Raw genomic sequence first — 6,468 nt, forward strand, 5'->3', positions numbered from 1 at the left:
TGTTGGGTGAAAAGCAATCCGGAAGGGCACCTGGGTCACGTGGTCGGACAGCCGACTGGCGGTCTCTCCAGAGAGAGCCTTCGGACCGCCCCGTGAGCCATGTGTTCCAGGACGACTCGAGGCCGGGATCATCGCCGCGGTCCTGCCAGTGTCGCTTTATTTGATACCTTTTTATGTGGCACACACATCCGTTGTGTGCCACTCTGCTTCAAGTTCTTTTACAACATTTTATTTATATACATTTGCAAACTCTTACAGAAAACCTCCCCCAGCAAAACCTACCAGTCGATTGATGTGGATGTTGTTCTTCCTTTAGAGATACTCTACCAGCACGTCACCTGTTTTAATCACAGTGAGGATATTAAGTAATGACAGTTCTCACAGTTATTAAACTCATTTATTTTTCACAGAAAGAAGATCAGTTGTCAGCGTGAACCAAGAACTGTGAACTGGAAGGGTGGACAAATCCCACCTGGGGCTGTGCCTGGGTGCATGGCACCTGTCCCGCAGGTGGGGGAGCTCTTTGAAGTGTCTTCCCTTTTCCCCCAACCTCATCTTCATGCCCTTCCTCCATGTGCCACCTGTTGTCATTTGAATGGGACACAAGCCACTGACAGCACACTTTTAATTTTAATGACTTAGGTTTGTTTGACTGAGTGAACTTCCAGTTTTAATATTAATGAACATAATTTGCATAATAAAGTTATTGCGTGCATTTGGTATTATCTGGATTAAGTGACTTTAAAATCATAGTACTGGAAAAATCATGATTCTATAATGGAAATGTCAAAACTTCCCAGTTACAGGAAAACAACCAGCCTCCCAGTTCTTTCCTGTAAAGACAACCAGACAAATAAAGCGGTCACTCCAATTAAAAAACGAACAGCTAATTTAATATGTAACCCATCTATTTAAAACAAAATTTTAACATTAATTTGGATGTACTGTTTTTCCAATTCGGTGTTGCGGTCATGTGGGACAATTCCTTGGGCAATTCCTCCCTCTTCCATAGCCGACTGTCGAGTACAGAGTTGTGCTGAGACTGGCGCCATTGTCAAGAAGAACAGGACGTAAAGCAGGGGACACCCTGTGCGGGAATTTATAGTTCATCGTATTATGCTTACTTGACACAAGTTTCTGTTTCCGCTGATTATCCGGTAATATCTCCTGGTAGTTTCGGTGTTGGTCTCTGCCTGTTTGGCGTCTGGGCCGCGCTCCTCCGATTCTCTCTCGCCTGTTCGTCATCCCGTGTAGAAACAATTCCATCTGTCAGTTGAGCTTCAAACACATCGGAGAACAACAAAACCATCAAACACCGACTTTCATTAATAACTACAATTGCATATCAATAATAGAATATATTGGAATGTTATAAGTCATGTGCTGATGTTCCCGTTTGTGCGAAAACACGCCCTGCAATGAGACGAGCCCAGGCTATTGGGGTCTTTTCATTATTTCAGACCTTACATGAAGAATTCCTCTGCCTAATTGAGTCCATGTGTTCGCAGGCGGGAGTCGCCCATTTTGAAGTGCAAATAGAAACGACACATTGTTAAATGAATGTATACTTAACTGTTGAATCATGTTTTTCTAGCCATTATCATTCAAGGGGGGGGGGGCATCACACTTTGCGGCGAAGCCGCCGTCCATTATGTGATTTTTGCAACGCTCGCGTCAAACGGCACGGAAAAAAATGGAGCCTAATTGTAATAAAATAAACACTGTCATTTGTGAGCAATTTCAGTATACGTTGCCATTCGGGAAGATGATTGCGGCAGGTGGGGAATCCTTCCATGGGATTTCGGCTAACGCTGCAGCGCCGTTTCAAAGGTAAAAGGTACTGCACCGATAGGACTCATGCAGTAAGAAAAAGAAATAAAATAATATAAACCATACATATACCGGTATCTCAATGAAATATACTACGTTCAATCAAATAGTATATATTTTTTCTATTGCAACGACTTAAACGCCAGTTCATGTCATTTTTATACAGATAGGACTGAGTATAGCCTACTATATGTGTGGGCAATAAACAGCAAAGTAAAGAAAAACAAGAAATCTGGAGAAGCGAGGGAATGCGGAGTGCCGTCAAAGGGGAAACGAGAGTGATCCTAATTCATATCTTCCGAACCCAAACAAACCCGGATAGTCTCATTCTGTTGGGTTTTGAGGGCACTTTTCAGTCCTTCCGCATCCCCTCGGTTAATTACATCCACCTGGGCAAACAGCATCACCCTCATTTCTCCCTCCACAAACATTTACGTTTGTGTGATCAGCCGAAACATTTAGTCACTTGAACGTGAAATTACAACGGTCTCCAAACATTCCAACTCTTAAAACAAGTCATTTATAATACTGCGCTAATACTTAATGAGCAGCTTTAATCAATCACAGCTCACTCTATTATACATTTCCTGCTGGACGAATCGAATAAAATCTTTTCAGAACTCAATTTTAATTGCAAAGAAAACTGACCACACGCACACAGAGTATGCCCATTAAACAGAGAGTATTTCTAAATTCTGTATTTATTTAAAATACATTAACTTACCTGACATTTCACAGCTGTCGTTTAACAATGGCAGTAATTAATAAACAAATTACAAATCTACTGTCGGAACCGTATCGCACTCCTGGGTCCTAACAACCAAGCAAACCCCCATAAAATATCTAATTATCAAAGCCCCACGCTTTCTTCCATGAGAAGCGCGATGATCTCCCATAATCCCTGACAGCTATATTTACATATTTGTACTACAAACCAACACAGTTTAAACAACGTGCCACACAGGAACAGCGACAAACGCCGTGAAGCAGCATCCAGCTGTTGGATAGCTAAATACACAAATGAACCAAGACTCTAAACAAGTGTAAACTGTTACAAATGCAATTAATTGGCAGTAACAACCAGTAATGCCCCATAATTGCTACAATATATTTACGCCTTCAACACGAGCAGGGACTCTGTGTGAAACACTGTTAGTGAAGCTACGGATACCCAAATCCTCTGGGATACTACAGTTTTCCCGCTTGGTCGACTGACATATGTGTTTTCCGTAATTTAATATAAAATGAGCGGCTCCTAATTTTACCCATGAGGTATGTATTTTTTTTTATAATTAAAAAGAGGGCATTATTTAGTAAACAAAAATATAAAGCGTGACATGTTACACGAAATGTTACACGTACATTTATAAATTCGTGTAATACGTAGCTGGGAAGACACTAGCCTTTTGTATCCCGTTATTTTCTATATTTAATCGCAAATTAAAACGTTTTTATGAGTTAATGCATTGTTTACGAGTGCTGTTCTTAATATTGCAGGGACTCAGACGTATTAAAACATATAAATTCACCTTCGGCATGACGTTTCTCTTTTATGCATGAGTAAGATCACCTTTGCACTATAAGGCAGCTTGAAGTGCGAAGGGAGGATGTGGTTTAATACAATGAGCTGCTAAGATGGATTCTGTTTTGCAGCTGCACATCAAAGGCGCTTGTTTCCAATGTACTTACTTTTACAGCCTCATAAAAACAAGGAACATTTGACCTGCTCTCATTTTACAAGACAGAAAGTCTTACTGTAAGCACCTGAACGCAACTGCAAGGTATTTTAGTGTAGTACCTGTGAAACACTCAAATTAAACTCTGAGGATCTGCGGGCTCCCTCACACCTGCTGACATATGTCTCTGATACTCTCTTCCCAGAGACTGCCCTAAACTGGGCGCTCCAAGTGCTGCTGGAGGTATACTGCCCCCTGCTGTTCATACATTGTATTGCGCCACAGGCACACAGGCAACTGCCTGACTGCCCAAGCAGATGTATCAGGCTGTATTCAGACAGTTTCGTACTTGTCCAAAGCCTCATCGTCAGTCTGTGTTTAAGTGTTTTCCAGGCTACCCATAATTTTTACATATATATAAATGCACTGCAGCTGCTTCCATCTGCAAGGACAACAATAGTGTTAAATTTGGGACCCCCCCCCGCCCAATAAACGCGTGTGTCCACTGAATATGAAGTGCTGGAAAAGATGGCCAGTTAGTGATTTCGGGGGATAATGACTCATTCTGCAGGGAAATAGCTGTGAGGCTGCAGGCTGGGTCTGCATACCCCTGAGCAGGTGCAGCCACAGCAGCTGGTCTTAATGGGGGGGGGCAGCATGGGCACAGGCAACAGGCAGGCCCCAGAAACTCCTGGCATCCTCCCAAGCTGAGTGCAGTGCGGAGCCCTACCAGCTGTGATGAAACCACCTGTGCCCTGGTGGCATGCTCCCTTTAGCCCTTTTGTGGGAGGGGGGGCTATTTTCATCTCAGTACTGCTTGTACCACTGCTGCCCCCCCCCCCCCAACCCCCAGCTCCCATGCCCCCCTATTCCACACACCTCAAGGAAACAGTGATTAATATTGATTCTCAATCCTGTTCCTGGTGTGCCCCCCCACCCCACCCCCAGAATGTTTTCATTCCACCCCCACCTTAATCAGGCGTTTAAAGTCCATAGTAGGCTAATAACCAATGTGGCAGGTTGAAGGCAACATTCTGGCAGGGGGTTCTCCAGGAAGAGGATTGATAACTACTGGGCTAATAACCGGGGTAGGAAACACAGTGGCCGAATAACACGATGACAGCATGAAGCGAGGTAAGTGGTAACTGAAAAGCACATCCTCCTCGCATATACCTATGAACTACAATATGTAATCCGGTGCTGAATTATTGATAAATATGGCCATGAGCACTGACATAATTCTATTCGTCTGCCTTTTGTTGTTGCTTGAATCCAATTGATTTTTAAAATATCGGTGTTTTGCGATTTATATCAGGTCGTTTGTGTCAGAAAGAATTCTGCTACCGTTTCTAACAAGCGGTCATTTTGCTCCCTCTTGTGGTTGCAAATGTTATAGTCTGTCTTCGATTTACATTATTTTCTGTGGGAATAAGATTTTAAACTTCTATATATGAAACTCCCGTCGTATAAAATTAAAAAACATTAAAAAAAAAAAAACAGAAAGTAGGCCGGCACATGAAGTACTGTTAAAAGAATCAATGTATTTAAACAGTCAAGTCACTTTAACCGAACTGTAATATTAGAAGATCGCCTGTGTATTACGAAAAAGCCTTTATTTGCTGTGAACTGTTTGTTTCACATGTAAATGTTTCCTTAGTCTCATTAGAGTGATCGTCCGCCTTCTTTTACCTGGTATGCTAATAAAAACTGTAATGAAATTAATTAACAGTGCCTAACAATATCCCTAGACCACAGAGAAATTAATTTATGTTATTGTGAAATATTTTTAGAGATACACAACTCAGCCATCTCATGTTTCGAAGTACGGTAAATATCTTTAACAGTCTAATCGGTCCATGTTGGAATTGGGGCTGATTTACACACATGCCGCGTGGTTTTAGAAGCACGACGTGGTTCATCTCACGTTTCACGTTGCGCGGATTATCTCCCTTTTGTAAATGATGATCTATCATTATCCACTAGAGGGCGTAGGTGCGTGGTGACAGGTGTATTCCTGCCGGAAGATGTGATAATTACATCCGTCAATATGGAGACCTGCAATTTCATTGAAGGTCACCAGGTTCTTCCAGGTAAAAGAGAAAAAAGAGAGGGCAGAGAAGCTGTACTGTATACAGTAGATATCATATAATGCGATTGTCTTATATTTACTCAAACATTAAATGCAATGGTATGTTAGATTTTTTAATTAGTCGTGGTTTTGCCTATCATTATTTACAATAAATTTGCTTCCTTATGTATTTATTTAAAACTAATGTTTATCTCCTTTGGCGATATTTTAAGATGACCACTGTAGCAAACTGACTGCTACAGCTAGACTGATGACCTAAAGAGAAATTAAATTAAACTAAATTATTTAATGAATAAGTTAATGAATAATACGACAATAAAATATTTATAAATCCTTCCGTTCAAACACATAGTTTCCTCACTTACCCCTGAGCCTGAAATACAACCAAAGAGTGATATCTGTGTTCTTAAAAAATATGCATACTCATAAGACTGAGTGTGGCAGGAGTAATTTGTGTACAGTTTTCTCTATATCACATCAGTACGTTAATGCTAATGTAAGATAATTCAACACAAACTAGGGCCCTACATAGAAAGACAGCTGCTGCCAGATTTACAGAACCAGATCAGGAACAGAAACATAATAATAATAATAATAATAATAATAATAATAATAATACTTTGAAATGTTTCTAGGAGAATGGGTTTACCGGAGCGTTTCAAGTCAAGTCGGACTTCATTTTCGTGCTAGACATACGAAAATATAAAGTGGTATGAGACACATGGGGGGGGGGGGGGCTGTATGATGTACACAATTACTTGAGTAAGAGGAGAGGAAAGGAGCATGCACTGAGTACAGTGTGTAAGGAGCATGCACTGATTACAGTGTGTAAGGAGCATGCACTGAGTACAGTGTGTAAGGAGCATGCACTGA

The 6,468-nt window shown here is 41.2% G+C and overlaps 1 long non-coding RNA gene across 2 annotated transcripts; it reads right to left on the minus strand.

Annotated features, from left to right (window-relative positions):
- Positions 1-375: 375 nt before the first annotated feature.
- LOC111841274 (uncharacterized) lies at positions 376-3,345 on the minus strand. 2 transcript variants are annotated; one of them, XR_011984174.1, is made up of 3 exons: positions 2,555-3,317; positions 1,125-1,278; positions 376-581 (listed from the first exon to the last, which is right to left on the minus strand). It is a non-coding gene; the product is annotated as an uncharacterized lncRNA (long non-coding RNA). The 2 variants fall into 2 exon arrangements; XR_002837633.2 differs by having other exon boundaries at positions 376-1,278; positions 2,555-3,345.
- Positions 3,346-6,468: the final 3,123 nt, after the last annotated feature.

This window comes from Paramormyrops kingsleyae, chromosome 19 (genome assembly GCF_048594095.1).
Source record: "Paramormyrops kingsleyae isolate MSU_618 chromosome 19, PKINGS_0.4, whole genome shotgun sequence".
NCBI lineage: Eukaryota > Metazoa > Chordata > Actinopteri > Osteoglossiformes > Mormyridae > Paramormyrops > Paramormyrops kingsleyae.